Source organism: Heterodontus francisci, chromosome 27, assembly GCF_036365525.1.
Source record: "Heterodontus francisci isolate sHetFra1 chromosome 27, sHetFra1.hap1, whole genome shotgun sequence".
Lineage (NCBI taxonomy): Eukaryota > Metazoa > Chordata > Chondrichthyes > Heterodontiformes > Heterodontidae > Heterodontus > Heterodontus francisci.
Genome location: NC_090397.1, coordinates 47,046,449 through 47,063,650, shown reverse-complemented (window position 1 = coordinate 47,063,650; position 17,202 = coordinate 47,046,449). Strand labels below are relative to the sequence as shown.

General features: G+C 42.5%; 1 protein-coding gene across 4 annotated transcripts in view; it reads left to right on the top strand.

Moving 5' to 3' along the window:
* Positions 1–17,202, top strand: part of LOC137384792 (SRSF protein kinase 2-like) — a 328,433-nt gene that overhangs the window by 52,516 nt on the left and 258,715 nt on the right. The window contains exon 2 of one of the 4 annotated variants that reach the window (XM_068059277.1): positions 743–821. The exons of the other annotated variants lie outside the window; for them this stretch is intronic. The gene's annotated coding sequence lies outside the window, so the exon portion shown is untranslated. The remainder of the gene's footprint in view (positions 1–742; positions 822–17,202) is intronic. 4 annotated transcript variants of the gene reach the window in all.

Here is a 17,202-nt window from a genome sequence, read left to right as displayed (position 1 = left end):
ACTAAATGTAGAAGGAAAAATATTCAATTGATGCAATGTATTCCTTCGTATTCATCATGTGCAAGTTACACTGTAATGATTTTGTACTAATGTCCTGAGGGAAGAAAATAAATTGAGTTTCAAAGAAATTTAAGGGAAATTTATCACTCAAACTGAAAGCAATTGAGTGAAAAACAGGACTGTCAATCCAGAATTATTTAAGTCTTGACCTAAGATGACAGTTATGTTCAAAGCAAGTCATATTGCTAATTTAGTTTTGTAATTTTGTAACCTTCAGTGTCTTTCATAAGTATATTCTTATATGTGTTCAATTTTAAAACTCAAGCTCTTGGATATTTCTCTTGCATCATCACCTCCTGGCACTCCCACCTGGCACTGTTTTCAGATGTCTTGGCCCACCCTGTGAACTCTGTCAAAAAGATTGAGACTTAAGGTTGGGGGAACAAGGGAGGGAGAGCTCTGTTGAATATTTCTATGGTTGAGCTTTTAAGAACAGTATGCACACTTACTAGTTGTTGAATCTGTACCCAACAGCAGGAGTGACTTGAAACCAAGGAGCCAAAAATCATTTTGTGAATGATTTTTCCAGCTTGATTGTCCTCATCTAATTTTTCGCGGAACTTTTTGTAGAACTTGTGTGATTTGAAGCATTTTGAATGCTGGAATTTTTTTTTCTAATTAATAGACTGCTTTGATAAAATGTTGCCTAACTTTTAAAAACTTTTTACTGCTGTATCTGTAGATAAAGATGATGGATGAGTGAAGAAAATACATTTTTCAGTTGACCTTTCGTCGAGAAATATCTGGATCCATGGGTAAATGTAGGTATCATGCAAGCTTGCACCAATTGGTGCCTGTGTGTAGTGTGCTGACTGCAGACCGGCATTCTGTTTTATCCCGTTGATATACATATTACACGTAGCTGTCAACTGGAAACAAGTTGCTTGACTGGTTACTCTTGATGGAACATAGTCATTAAATTTGGCTGTGACCAAAAAGCCCTGTGTTCTTGAGCACGAGCTATCATTCGTCAAATTTTTTGTGTGACAAAAATAGGTTTATTTTGTAGGTAGTGCTTTCTAGAAAGTACCTTTCGTTGCCAAATGCTTACTGCTACATATTTGTTGCTGGAAATTTTGTTTCTGCTTTTTGCAGCAATTAGCCAGCAGCTATTCTATTTTGTTTGCGATTTAAAGAAAAACCTTATTTCAATAATAAATAGTTTCATTATGATTTTAAAAACACATATGCTTTTTTATTGTTGCTTTGCATGGATGCAAGATTTAAACCTTGCTTTTGCTCATAGTCTATCTCTGACTTGTGCAGTCAGTCATTTATAATGCAGATTCACTAAGAATTTTGTAGTACTGTACAATAGTTCATTTTCTCTAATTTTGGATCATTCCTCTGTTTGTGACAAATTCAAAGCGCTATTTTTTTCCCCTTTTCTTTGGTTTTGATTTTAGCTGTATTTGTTATTTATATGAGTTCAGCTACTTCAGATTTTTTATATTCAGCATTCTGTTTTGAAGAATTTCTTGATTTTATTTTTGCAGCAAATTGTAGTCGTTGACTAGTTATCTACAAGTTATTTCAGTGACAATGACGTCTCTACATTACAGCAATTTATTAAATTTTAAAGTGTGCTGTACATTTTCTTTGGGTATGGGTAAACTAGTTTGGACAAAATGGCCATGTTCATTCATAACTAGTGCCATCCCACTAATTGTGGACATATGACAAGTAACTGAAACCTAGCCTCCCTTTTTTAAGTGACCAAATATAGAAAATCAGATGTTGCAGTACTGGTTGGTTTCCAGTGCAGGAAATTTCAATCAGTCAACTGTTGATTTTAGCTGGTTAATCTTACTAATCTTTCTTCATTTACTTTCACTGGAATCTTAATATCTCAATTTTTAATTTTATAATACTTCAAATAAGTCTTAATTAAACTGACATTGAAATTTTTATCTAGCTTTGAGAGGTTTGGTTTTCACCTGTCTTGGCAGCTGACTTCAATTCTTGTTTGAGAGGATTTTCAAAATAAGTAGCCAGACAACACTGGAGAAGGGTGAGAAGCTGAGCTGCTGAGATAAAGGGGCTGATCGCCTCGAGATAAACTTTAAAGTGAATATAGAGGAAAAATACAAAATTTAATTAAAAGTACAGGTAGGTTGGTAATGAAATATGATTATAATCTACATAACAATCAAGTGGCAGATGGAATTTAATATAGACAATGTGAGGTGAAGAATTTTGGCAGAAGGGATCGGGTGAGGCAATATAGACATAATGGTGCAGTTCGAAAGAGTCTGTAGGAATAGAGGGACCTGGAAGTGCATGTGCATCGATCTTTGAAGGTGGCAGGAGATATTGTGAGTGTGGTTAGTAAAGCCTTTGGGATCTTGGGCTTCATAATTAGAGACATTGAGTATGAAAGCAGGGAAGTTATGCTTTATGAAGCTCTGGTTAGGCCTCAACTGGAGTATTGCATCCAGTTCTGGTCACTGCACTTCAGAAAGATGTGAGGGTCCTTGAGAGGGTGCAGAGGGGATTTACAAGAATGGTTCCAGGGATGGGGGATTTTAGTTAAAAGGTTAGGTTGGAAAAGCTGGAATTGTTGTCGCTGGAGCAAAGGAGATTTGATAGAGGTGTTCAAGATTATGACAGGCTTAGATAATTTTAACAAGGGAAAACTGTTCCCATTAACTGATGGTACCAGCACTAGGGGACACAAATTTAAGGTTTTGGGAAAGAGATGCAGAGGTAATGTGAGGAAGAACTTTTTTACACTGCGAGTGGTGATGACCTGGAACTTGCTGCCCACGAGCGTGGTGAATGAATGATTTCAAAAGGAAATTGGATGGGCAGTTGAAGGGAAATAAACTTGCAGGGCCATGGGGATCGAGTGGGGGAGTAGGGCTGACTGGATTGTCCTGTGGAAAGGCACCATGGACTCAATGGGCTGAATGGCCTCCTTCCATGCCATTGATGACTCTGACTCTATAATCCACTTGATATTTTTGCTTGTGAATTGTGCAATTCACCTTACTTGTAGAATATGTACCGTCCCTAAGCTTAAGCTTGTTCAACACTTAGTTCTACATCGCCTGTCGCCTGCTTACCCTGTCCTTGTTGACCTCCTTGGGCCCCTGGTTCTTCCAACACCTCTAAAATTTTCATTCTCATTTTTAGAGCCCTTCATGGCCTTATTCTCCTCTATCTCTCTACCTTCCTACAGCTGCCACCCTCCCCTGCCCCCAAATGCTTTGTTCTGATTTGTGCAATTCCCCTTGCTTCGCCTCACAATTGACAACTGCATCTTCACCTTTCTAGGTCCATTCCGTAGAATTCCCTCTTAACCCTGCTGTCCCTTTCTTCTCCATTAAGGTCCTCTTTAAACCCTAACTCTTTGACCAAGCTTTTGTCTTCTCTCTTAATATCTCCTCCTTTATCTTGGCATCCATTTCTGTCGTCTTACACTTCTGTTAAGTCCCTCAGGATGTTTTTCTATTTTACAGCTGCTATATAAATTCAAGTTTTTCTCTCCCATTGCTGGCCATTATGCTATCCTCTGAACAACACAATGTTTCCATGTTTGGACTCAGGATTAAAAAAAGCCAAAGTCATGACTGCATGTTTACATTGCTGGAATCACAACTTTTTCTTTATCGTGGTTATGGATTTGATGAGGAATGTTTCAGTTGCTTGACTCTTGATTCTTAATGAGTTAATATGTGGCTTAATATCTCAGAAATTGTTAACAAAATTTTCATCTTTTAGTGATTCAATAGAGTTTTGTTAGAAAATGTGGCAATAAACAAAATAGAACTGATATTCAGAATTTGCAGATGGAAAACAACACATTGTGAATCCTTGATCTGTAGGGCAAATGCCAATTGAACAATTAATATTTGCTGTAATTCTGTAAAATTGAAGAGTTTTACCTTAAAGCAGAATGACTGACTGAAGTGTAGTTGTGCTCAACCATGTTACAATATTTTAAAAGCCTGTTAGTTTGCGATTGCAGGTCTTATTGTCAATTTCTTCCCTCTTTGAGAAGTAGGGAATGTACTTTGGCTCAGTCAGTTGATGCAGTCTTTTACTATTTTCCATTTTAAGTGCTGTGTGGATGATCGATCTCTGCCTCCTCCTGAGATCCCCAGCATCACAGATGCCAGTCTTCAGGCAATCCGATTCACTCCATGTGATATCGCGAAATGGCTAAATGCACTGGATACTGCAAAGGCTATGGTCCCTGACAACATTCCAGCAATAGAAGTAAAGACTTGTGCTCCGGAATTATCCGTGCCCTAGCCAAGCTGTTCCAATACAGCTGCAATACTGACATCTATCTGGCAATGTGGAAAATTGCTCAGGTATGTCCTGTGCACAAAAAACAAGAAAAATCCAACCCGCCCAATTACTGCCCCATCAGTCTACTCCCGATCATCAGCAAAGTGATGGAAGGGATCGTTGACCACTATCAAGCGGCACTTGCTCAGCAATAACCTGCTCACTGACGCTCAGTTTGGGTTCTTCCAGGGCCACTCAGCTCCTGACCTCATTACAGCCTTGGTTCAAACAAGGACAAAAGAGCTGAACTCCAGAGGTGAGATGAGAGTGACTGCCCTTGACATCAAGGCAGCATTTGACTGAGTGTGGCATCAAGGAGCCCTAGCAAAACTGGAGTCAATGGGCATCAGGGGGAAAAATCTCTGCTGGTTAGAGTCATACCTAGCACAAAGGAAGATGGCTGTGGTCGTTGGATGTCAATCATCTCAGTCCCAGGACATCACTGCAGGAGTTCCTCAGGGTTGTGTCCTAGGCCCAACCATCTTCAGCTGCTTCATCAATGACCTTCCCTCCATCATAAGGTCAGAAGTGGGGATGTTCGATGATTGCACAATGTTCAGCACCATTCGTGACTCCTCAAATACTGAAGCAGTCCGTGTAGAAATGCAGCAAGACCTGGACAATAACCAGGCTTGGGCTGATAAGTGGCAAGTAACATTTGCGCCACACAAGTGCCAGGAAATGACCATCTCCAACAAGAGAGAATCTAACCATCTTCCCTTGACATTCAATAGCATTACCATCACTGAATCCCCCACTATCAACATCCTAGGGGCTACCATTGACTAGAAACTGAACTGGAGTAGACATATAAATACCATGGCTACAAGTGCAGGTCAGAGGCTAGGAATCCTGAAGCGAGCAACTCACCTCCTGACTCCCCAAAGCCTATCCACCATCTACAAGGCACAAGTCAGGAGTGTGATGGAATACTCTCCACTTGCCTGGATGGGTGCAACTCCAACAACACTCGAGAAGCATGCATCTGCAACATTTCTTGATCACACTGCAAATTTCTGTCTCACTTTATAAAAAATATTAAATAAATTAAAGAAACAAAGTCACTTGTAGAATGTCCCCTAGCAATTGTAAATTCCTTAATTGACACAAGGGCAAGAATATTTGGAACCTTTTACTGAACTTGCCAAGCATGCTTTTCAAAAAAAAAAGAACAAAACCTGTGTTTCTGCAGCCTGATGAGAAATTAAGCAAAGTTCAGCATTTACATGTATCGCATAATAATGCACAATGTTATTTTACCACCAAAATAAAACTGGCCTTCATCTACTAATGTTCATAAATTAAAAATGCCAAGTGGATTGCTACATTCTGTCTGAAAACACACTTCGAAACTCTTAAGTTAGGCTTTGTTAATAGGTAAACTCATTTTCAGTGTCAACCTTTACCTGCAGTATCTATTATGCTTGTGATCAACTTTTACGCTGATAAATGCCTGATTGTATTGCTGGACACAATTGTGTTTTGGTGCTGAGATTCAACACACAGTTCCACTGCAAAGACACTGGGTGGCAGCAGAAGAATATCTTGAGCTTTAAGCAATAAACTTGACACAGAAGTGAACTCTACCAATTTTGTCTGAAAAATAGAACGTAATCTATAATTGTTAGAATAAAATCAGTACTCGCTCTTCAATTAAGAACTGATGAAAGATCACTGACCTGAAACATTAACTGTTTCACAACAGGTGTTGCCTGACCAGCTGAGTATTTCCAGCATTTTCTGTTTTTATTTCAGATTTCCAGCATTCGCAGTATTTTGCTTTTGTCAAATCTGCACCCATCCTGTGGGTTTTCAGCAACTGCCCTCAACAGTTAGACTCTCTTGACATGCTTGGAAACTAAACATCATAATTATGTGTCAACACTAGACTACTAATGAGGCATGTCATGGAGTGTCTGCTGCTAATATACATAGAATATACAACATAGAAATAGACCACTTGAACTCTAAACTAGAACCTTTCCATATTCTCTCCAACATATTGTGCTTTCCTGCCCAATTTATTGTGGTAAATTGCTAACGTCAAACTTCTTTCTGAAAAATAATTGACATTTAGGGCAAAAATAGCTCCTTTACTTCCTCCCTCAGCCTGCTGCCTTGAAACTGAACCAATTTTCAGAGAATTGTTGAGTATGTCCATCACACTTTGTATAAAGCAACCAGAAGTCACAACTGAGCAACCTTTTGCATACAAAGAGAATGAATGCCAATTATTTTCTGTTGGTTTTTATGCTCTTGAAATAACTTAACATCTGCAAAAGGAGAGAAGCTAAGCAGCTGCCAAACTTCCAACAAATAGATAAATTATCTTCTAATTGACCTCAGGAGGTGCCTATTCGCACTGGATTTACATAGGATATATAAGATCATAAGAACTAGGAGCAGGAGTAGGCCATCCGGCCCCTCGAGCCTGCTCCGCCATTCAATAAGATCATGGCTGATCTTTCCGTGGACTCACATCCACTTACCCACACTCCCACCCACTTACCCACACTCCCACCGTATCCCTTAATTCCTTTATTGTTCAAAAAGATATCTACCTTTAGCTTTAAAGACGTTTACTGAAGAAGCATCAACTACTTCACTGGGCAAGGAATTCCATAGATTAACAACCCTCTGGGTGAAGAAGTTCCTTCTCAATTCAGCCCTAAATCTGCTCCCACTATTCTTGAGGCTATGCCCTCTTGTCCTAGCTTCACCTGCCAGTGGAAACATCCTCTCTACTTGTATCTTATCTATTCTCTTCATGATTTTATATGTTTCTATAAGATCCCCCCTCATTCTTCTGAATTCCAATGAATATAATCCCAATCTACTCAGTCTTTCCTCATAAGCCAACCCCCTCAACTCCGGAATCAACCTAGTGAACCTCCTCTGCACCCTCCCCAGTGCCAGTATATCCTTTCTCAAGTAAGGAGACCAAAACTGCACACAGTACTCCAGGTGTGGCCTCACCAGTACCTTATACAGCTGCAGCATAACCTCTCTGCTTTTAAACTCAATCCCTTTAGCAACGAAGGACAAAATTCCATTTGCCTTCCTAATTACTTGCTGTACCTGCAGACCAACCTGCTGCGATTCATGCACAAGGACACCCAGGTCCCTCTGCATAGCAGCATGCTGCGACTTTTTACCATTCAAGTAATAATCCTTTTTACCGTTACTCCTACTGAAATGAATGACTTCACATTTATTAACATTGTATTCCATCTGCCAGACCTTTGCCCACTCACTCAATGTATCTATGTTCCTCTGCAAAGTTTCACAGTCATCTGCGCACTTTGCTCTGCCACTCATCTTGGTGTCATCTGCAAACTTTGACACCCTAAGCGTGGTCCCCAACTCCAAATTATCTATATAAATTGTAAATAATTGCGGTCCCAACACCGATCCCTGAGGCACACCACTAGTGACTGCCAGCCAGAATAGCACTCATTTATCCCCACTCTCTGCTTCCTGTTAGTCAACCAATCCTCTATCCATGCTAATACTTTACCCCTAACGCCATGCATCCTTATCTATGCAGCAGCCTCTTGTGCGGCACCTTGTCGAAGGCCTTTTGGAAATCTAGGTACACCACATCCATTGGGTCCCCATTGTCCACCTTGCTCGTAATGTCCTCATAGAATTCCAACAGATTTGTCAAGCATGACCTGCCCTTCATGAACCCATGCTGCGTCTGCCCAACGGGACAATTTCTATCGAGATGCCCTGCTATTTCTTCCTTGATAATAGACTCAAGCATCTTCCCCACTACAGAGGTTAAGCTAACCGGTCTATAATTCCCCATCTTTTGTCTACCTCCCTTTTTAAACAGTGGCGTCAAATCTGCTGTTTTCCAATCAGCTGGGACTACCCCAGAGTCCAGCGAATTTTGGAAAATTACCGCCAGTGCACCTGCTATTTCTCCCACTATCTCTTTTAGTACCCTGGGATGCATTCCATCAGGGCCAGGAGACTTATCAATCCTTAGCTCCATTAGCTTGCCCAACACTACCTCTTCCGTAATAATGATTGTTTCCAGATCCTCACCTACGTTCGTATCTTTGTCAATTACTGGCATGTTATTAATGTCCTCCACTGTGAAGACTGATACAAAATACCTATGGCACAGAAACAGGCCATTCGGCTGACCCGGTCCATGCCGGCGTTTTTCTTTATTCGTTCCAGGGATGTGGGCATCGTTGGCTAGGCCAGCATTTATTGCCCATCCCTAATTGCCCTGGAGAAGGTGGTGGTGAGCTACCACCTTGAAACATTGCAGTCCTTTTGTTGTAGGTACAACCACAGTGCTGTTCGGGAGGAAGTTCCAGGTTTTGACCCAGCATCAATGAAGGAATGGCGATATCATTCCAAGTCAGGTTGGTGTGTAGCTTGGAGGGGCTTGCAGCTGGTGGTGTTCCTATGCATTTTCTGCCCTTGGCCTTCTAGGTGGTAGAGGTCACGGTTTTGGAAGGTGGTGTTGAAGGAGGCTTGGCAAATTGCTACAGTGCATTTTATCGATGGTACACGCTGCTGCCACTGTGTGCCAGTGGTAGAGGGAGTGAATGTTTAAGGTGGTGGATGGTGTGCTGATTCAGCAGGATGCTTTGTCCTGGATGGTGTTGCACTTCTTGAGTATTGCAGCCACACTCATCCAGGCACATGGAGAAAACTACATCGCACTCCTGACTTTTGCCTTGTCGTTGGTGGACAGGCTTTGGGGAGTCAGGAGGTGTTACTCGCTGCGCAATTCCCAGCTTCTGACCTGCTCTTGTAGCCACGTGGCTGGTCTAGTTAAATCTCTGACAATGCTAATCCCCAGGATATTGATGGTGAGGGATTCAGCGTTGATAATGCAGCTGAATGTCAAGGGGAGATAGTTTAGTTTTCTTTTGTTGGAGATGCCCATTGCCTGGCACTTGTGTGGTGTGAGTATTGCTTGCCATTTATCAACCCAAGCCTGAATGTTGTCCAGGTCTTGCTCCATGTGAACGTGGATTGCTTCAGTGTCTGAGAAGTCATGAATGGTACTGAACACTGCAGAATCATCAGCAAACATCCCCACTTCTGACCTTATGGAGGGTAGGTCACTGAAGCAGCTGAAGATGGTTGGACCTAGGATGCTACTCTGAGGAACTCCTGCAGTGATGTCTTAGGGCTTAGATGTTTGGCCTCCAACAACCACAACCATCTTCCTTAATTCCAGGTATGACTCTAACCAGTTGAGAGTTTTTCCCGATTCCCATTTACTTCAGTTTTGTCAGGGCTCCTTGATGCCACACTTGGTCAAATGCTGACTTGATATCGAGTGCAGTCAGTCTCACCTCAACTCTGGAATTCAGATATTTTGTCCATGTTTGGACTAAGGCTGTCATGAGGTCAGGAGCTGAGTAGTCCTTGTGGAACCTAAACTGAGCATTGTTGAGTAGGTCGTTGCTGAGTAAGTGCTGCTTGATAGCACTGTCGACGATGCCTTCCATCGCTTTACTGATGATCGAATGTAGATAGATTGATGGGGCGGTAATTGGCAGGATTGGATTTGTCCTGCTTTTTGTCGGCGGGATGTACATACCTGGACAATTTTCCACATTGTCGGGTAGATGCTAGTTTTTGTACTGGAACAGCTTGGCTAGGGGCGTGGCTAGTTCTGGAGCACAAGTCTCCAGTACTATTGCTGGAATGTTGTCCAGGCCCATGGCCTTTGCAGTATCCAGTGCCTTCACCTGTTCCTTGATATCAGGTGGAGTGAATCGAATTGTCTGAAGACTGGCATCTGTGATGCTGGGGACCTCAGGAGGAGGCCGAGATGGATCATCCACTCAGCACTATTGGATGAAGGTTTTTATAAATGTTTCAGCCTTGTGATTTGCACTGACCTATTGGGCTCCCCGTCTTTGAGGTTGGGGATGTTTGTGGAGCTGCCTTCTTTGGTTAGTTGTTTAATTGAATGTGGCAGGACAGCAGAGTTTTGATCTGATCAGTTGGTTGTGGGATCGCTTAGCTCTGTCTCGCATGCTACTTCCATTGTTTAGCATACTTGTAGTCCTGTGTTGTAGCTTCACCAAGTTGGCACCTCATTTTCAGGTATGCCTGGTGCTGCTCCTGTCATGCTCTCCTGTACTCATTGGACTAGAGTTGATCCCCTGGCTTGATGGTAATGACAGTGTGGGATATGCTGGGCCGTGAGGTTACATATTGTGGTTGAGTACTGATGCTCCTGATGGCCCACAGTGCCTCATGGATGCCCAGTTTTGAGCTGCTAGATCTTCCCATTCTTCCACTCTGAATAATTACCCTTTACTCCCACTCTCTGCTTTCTGTCTTGAAGTCAGGCAGCAATCCATTCTGCCACTTGTCCCCTGACTCCATATTCTCTGACCTTCTTCAGTAGTCTATTATGGAGCACCTTATCAAAAGCCTTCTGGACTATTTAGATTGTTTCACACAGGATGACCAGTGGCCTTAAAGGGACAAGTTAAATTAGCTAATACAGATGGAGTTATGCTAGTTCTTAAATGAAGCTATGTCAAAAGACTTGCAAGAGGAGAGAGAATGACGCTGAAGACCTGCACAAATGGATTGTGTGTTTTGGCTTTGTGATTAATTGGATTAACTCATTGGAATCTGTATGCTGCCACTACCACTATATGTTTTGCATCTGTTCGTTGTTATATTGAACAATGTTCCAATATGAGGCGAGTTCCTATCTTAGCAGAAAATGGGTCCTATTAAACATTGGAAGGATATCTCTGAAGTTGCAGAATTTGGGCTGCTGTCTGCCTGATGTCAAAATGATTGCAGCATGGACTAAGTACAAGAAACTACTTCATAGATTCTTATACTTTGCTCAATTGTGAAGAAATTTTTTCTCATAGTTTATGCGTGGTGTATTTTCAATTATGAATGTAGAAGGAAATTAATCCTCAAGGTGCAAAACCATAGCATAATTCCGATTTTTAAAAAATTCTTTCATGGGATGTGGGTGTTTCTGGCAAGGCGAGCATCTGTTGCCCATTACTAAGTGCCCTTGAATTGAGTGGCTTGCTAGGTATTTGAGGGCAGTTAAGAGTCAACCACATTACTGGGTCTGGAGTCACATGTCAGCCAGACCAAGTAAGGATGGCAGATTTCCTTCCTGAAAGAACATTAGTGAACCAGGTGGGTTTTTACAACAATCGATAGTTTCATGGTATCATTACTGAGACTAGCTTTCAATTCCAGATTTTTATTAATTAATTGAATTTAAATTCCACCAGCTGCCATGGGCATCAGTCTGGGCCTCTGGATTACTAGTCTAGTGATCTAACTACTGCGCCAGTGTCTCCCCTTGCCTTAAGTGTGCTTTAAAACCATCAGATTTATAGCAAATTTCCAAACTGGAGTCAAATGTTTGTTCCTTGGACTAACACCAGTTTTGATGAAAAATGGTCATATCTTTGATTTCAACTATACCAATAAAGTCCTGTAGGTTCTTAATGGTGCAATTCGCCAAACTTCACAATTGCAACTTAATCAGTTCAGCACTTCAAAAATTGGCATATTGCAAGTTTGCTGCTTGTTACTGTTGGTTTCTTCTCTACTCTTTTCTTCATCCTTTTTATATCATCTCAGAATGATGCTGGAAAAGGAGATGATGCGATGGGGTAGCTGATCTCTCAAAACAGTACTTAATGATCAGGTAGTGGAATGTGTACTTGTTAGAAGCTGCAGTTAGATTATTGTTGCCTCACCCTGTTCTCAGATGAAAGCACCTCACCACTTATGTTTTATTCTACAACCAGGTCTTGGGTCTCCTTTGTCCAGGCAATGTACACACTTGCATTGAGTCTTGTGTCAGGAATTCAAAATCACAATTTTGAAGCTTTCCTAGTTTGGACAAAGGTACTTAATCGAGGGAGGTCAGAGACCTATCAAATTTAGATGTGGCATATATCTCTTTCGTATGCAACAGAATCTAATCTTAAAGCTTTCTATACATTGTGCAATATAAAAACACACTTGATTTTTCACCTGCCCATTTTATCTCTTGACAGATTTCTGTTTAAAAGCACAAAAACTGAAGTATTGCTGAAAATAAAGACAGTTGTTGAAACTTTTCATCTTGCACGCATCAGGACAATGGGAGGCACAGTGGCGCAGTGGTTAGCACTGCAGCCTCACAGCTCCAGCGACCCAGGTTCAGTTCTGGGTACTGCCTGTGCGGAGTTTGCAAGTTCTCCCTGTGACCGTGTGGGTTTCTGCCGGGTGCTCCGGTTTCCTCCCACAGCCCAAGACTTGCAGGTTGATGGGTAAATTGGCCATTGTAAATTGCCCCTAGTGTAGGGATGTGGTAGGGAATATGGGATTAATGTAGGATTAGTATAAATGGGTGGTTGTTGGTCGGCACAGACTCGGGCCGAAGGGCCTGTTTCAGTGCTGTATCTATGACTCTCTCTATGTCTAATCCACAGGAATACCAAAGTAATGGCAAACAACTACTTTATATGATATGAGAAGAGAGTGCTGATTGGCAAGTGGACTCTGGTAGAGGCATTGCCATGGAGAATGCACCAGTTTATGGTGATTGACAGTTAACTGCTGTTTGCTACGGGCAAGTTATAAGCTGCACCTAACGTGCTTGCAAAACTCAAAACAGTGTCCAAAGTTAGGTGTGATTCTGCGATTGGACAACATTTGCTAAATAATCCTCAGTGTGCTAAGAATTACGCTGACAACCAATTTAAGATGGTCAGTAGGACTCTCAGTTTGGCACATTTGCATGTACTGGAAGCTACAACTATTAATACACAGGGTCCTGTTCTTTGCAGACAGAAAGAACATGTACAAACATTGTGCATGTTTCAGCTAAACAAAATAAGTGACAGCCATTTACTGATTCATTCGTCAGGGCAATGTCTTGACCAATCAGAGTCAAGCTGTCTGGTTTAAATTTCAAACTAAGCTTAGCAGTTAACTGTCAGGCACCATAAGCTGGTGCATTCTCCATGGCAACGCCTCTGCCAATCAAAGTTCACTTGCCAACTAATCACTCTCTTCTCATACAGTATAAAGTTGTTTTCCCTTTACATTTGTACTCTTGCAGGCTGTCCTGCTGAATGCAAGATGAAAAACTTCGACAACATGTCTCTATTTTCAGCAATACTCAAGTTCTGTACTATTTGTAAACTGAAGAATTTTCAAGCGTGCACTGGCTGGAGCATGTTCCATGTGATTTTTTTTTTCCCTCTGATTTTTCAACTACTTGTTAATTATGCCCAACTTGATTTTTTTTTCCTACATTTAATGTTTCCTATTGAAATTATATTTTGGAGTATTTAATTTTCCTCCTTCACCAAAAATATATTTTTAGAGCCTTTTAAATTTAGGTTATCTCAAGGTAAAAATAGGATTCTGTGCCAAAATAGCTTTTGTAATTCACAGCTGCTAATGTGTTGATGAAAGGAACTCAGTATATTTTAAGAGGTAGACATTATGGGAACATGCCATTCAATCACTGCTTATCAAAGGCCGATGTTACTTCCACAGCCACATAAGATAATGGACATACACCTTTTGAAAGAAAAGCAATGACCAAGATCTTGCAGCAAAATGTTTATCTCATATCCAGGAACAATGTACGCAATTGTTATATTTGTTTTCAAAAACAAAATGGATGCCCAGCCAGGAAGAAAATTGTTAGGAAGGGTGCCCAAATACTTGGTTTTGACCTATTTTTAAAAATGCAGAGAGGTGAAAGGAGGGTTCAGGGAAGGAGTTCCAGAGAATAGGACTGAGGTGACTGAAGGCTCTGGATAAAGCTTTGCCTTCAATCAGGAAAGATTGCACCCTCTGGTGCTGTTCTTATTCAGTTCTTTGTAGCAGGCTTAAAGTTGTTTGATCGCAGTCACAGAGCAGGTCAGTTATCTTCCATCTGAAGGAATGTTTTTTTGCATTCAGTGGAGACCTAAAGAATGTAAAAATAGAAATTAACGGTGTTGTAGTGAGAGAGGGTCATTACAAAATAAAAATTCAATGAGATTGTTGCCCAAGTGTCAAAATAGTTGTGACTTGACCTTTTAAGGTAAATGTTTCTTTTTTATATGCAGTCTTTAATTCCTGCTTGCCTGTCACCTAGGGTGGCCATTGGCGGAAGCCAGGAGTACTGGACATAGACCCTCCCACCACCTTCCCCCCCACCCCTGCCAACTCCCACCCATGTGCGCATGCAAAAATGACTGAGCTCGAGGCCTGCCAATATAATTAATTAAAACGAGCTTGGAGCACTGCAGTTACATTTTTTTGTTCGCTAATCACTTTATTGATTAATAATTACCCTAATAACATTGGAATATTATTGGAATCTATTCTGAGACAGGATAAACTCACTTAGGCACAGGTTAATCAAGGATAGTCAGCATGGATTTGTTAAGGGAAGATCTTTGACCTACTTGATCATTTGAGGGTGGAGATATTTGTGGAGCCACCTCCTCCAGTTAGTTGTTCAATTGTCCACCACCATTCACAACTGGATGTGGCAGAATTGCAGAGCTTAGATCTGATCCGTTGGTTGTGGGATCGCTTTGCTCTGTCTATTGCATGCTGCTTACGCAGTTTGGCACGCAAGTAGTCCTGGCTTGTAACTTCACCAGGTTGACACCTCATTTTGAAGTGTGCTTGGTGCTGCTCCTGGCATACCCTCCTGCACTCTTCATTGAACCAGGGTTGGTCTGCCGTCTTGATGGCAATGGTAGAGTGGGGGACATGCCGGGCCATGAGGTTACAGATTGTGGTTGAGTACAATTCTACTGATGGCCCACATGGATGCCCAGTTTTGCATTGCTAGGTCTGTTCAAAATTTATCCCATTTAGCACAGTGGTAGTGCCACACAACACGATGGAGGGTATCCTCAATGTGAAGGCGGGACTTAGTCTCCACAAGGACTGTGCAGTGATCACTCCTACCAATGTTGTTATGGACAGATGCATTTGCGGCAGGCAGATTGGTGAGGATGAAGTCAAGTATGTTTTTCCCTCACCACCTACCACAGACCCAGTCCAGCAGCTATGTCCTTTAGGACTTGGCCAGCTCGGTCAGTAGTGGTGCTACCGAGCCACACTTGGTGATGGACATTGAAGTCCCCCACCCAGAGTACATTCTACGCCCTTGCCACCCTCAGTGCTTCCCCCAAGTGCTGTTCAACATGGAGGCGGTGGTGTAGTGGTATTGTCGCTGGACCAGTAACCCAGAGACCCAGGGTATTGCTCTGGGGACATGGGTTCAAATCCCACCACAGCAGAAGATGGACTTTGAATTCAATTAATAAATCTGGAATTTAAAAAAAAGCTAGTCTAATGATGGCCATGAACCATTGTCGATTGTTGTATAAACTCATCTGGTTCACTAATGTTCTTTAGGGAAGGAAATCTGCTGTCCTTACCTGGTCTGGCCTACATGTGACTCCAGATCCACAGCAATGTGGTTGACTCTTGTATGCCCTCTGAAATGGCCTAGCAAGCCACTCAGTTGTATCTAACCGCTACCAAGTCAATAAAAAGGAATGAAACTGGACGGACCACCCGGCATCGATCTAGGCACCGGAAACGACAACGGCAAACCCAGCTTGTGCCAAAGTTGGGAGAGCTGTCCCACAGACTAGTCAAGCAACAGCATGACATAGTCATACTCACGGAATCATACCTGACAGACAATGTCCCAGACATTGCCATCACCATCCCTGGGTATGTCCTGTCCCATCGGCAGGACAGACCCAGCAGAGGTGGCGGCACAGTGGTATATAGTAGGGAGGGAGTTGCCCTGGGAGTCCTCAACATCGACTCTGGACCCCATGAAGTCTCATGGCATCAGATCAAACATCGGCAAGGAAACCTCCTGCTGATTACCACCTACTGCCCTCCCTCAGCTGATGAATCAGTACTCCTCCATGTTAAACAGCACTTGGAGGAAGCATTGAGGGTGGCAAGGGCACAGAATGAACTCTGGGTGGGGGACATCAATGTCCATCACCAAGAGTGGCTCAGGAGCACCACTACTGACTGAGCTGGCTGAGTCCTAATGGACATATCTGCTGGACTGGGTATGCAGCAGGTGGTGAGGGAACCAACAAGAAGGGAAAACCTACTTGACCTCTTCCTCACCAATCTGCCTGCCGCAAATGCATCTGTCCATGCGAGTATTGGTAGGAATGACCACCGCACAGTTGTTGTGGAGACTAAGTGCTGCCTTCACATTGAGGAGACCCTCCTTGGTATTGTATGGCACTACCACTGTGCTAAATGGGATAGATTTCAAACAGATCCAGCAATGCAAAACTGGGCATCCATGAGGCACTGTGGGCCATCAGCAGCAGCAGAATTGTACTCAACCACAATCTGGAACCTCACGGCCCAGCGTGTCCCCCACTCTACCATTATTATCAAGCCAAGAGACCAACACTGGTTCAATGTAGAGTGCAGGAGGGCATGCCAGGAGCAGCACCAGGCACACCTCAAAATGAGGTGTCAGTTTGGTGAAGCTACAACACAGGACTATCTGCGTGCAAAACTGCGTAAGCAGTATGCGATAGACAGAGTGAAGCGATCCCATAACCAACGGATCAGATCTAAGCTCTGCAGTCCTGCCACATCCAGTCGTGAATGGTGGTGGGCAATTAAACAACTAACTAGAGGAGGTGACTCCATAAATATCTCCATCCTCAATGATGGGGGAGCCCAGCACATCAGTGCGAACGAAAAGGCTGAAGCATTTGCAACAATCTTCAGCCAGAAGTGCCGAGTTGATGATCCATCTCGGCTTCCTCCTGAAGTCCCCAGCATCACAGATGCCGGACCTCAGCCAATTTGATT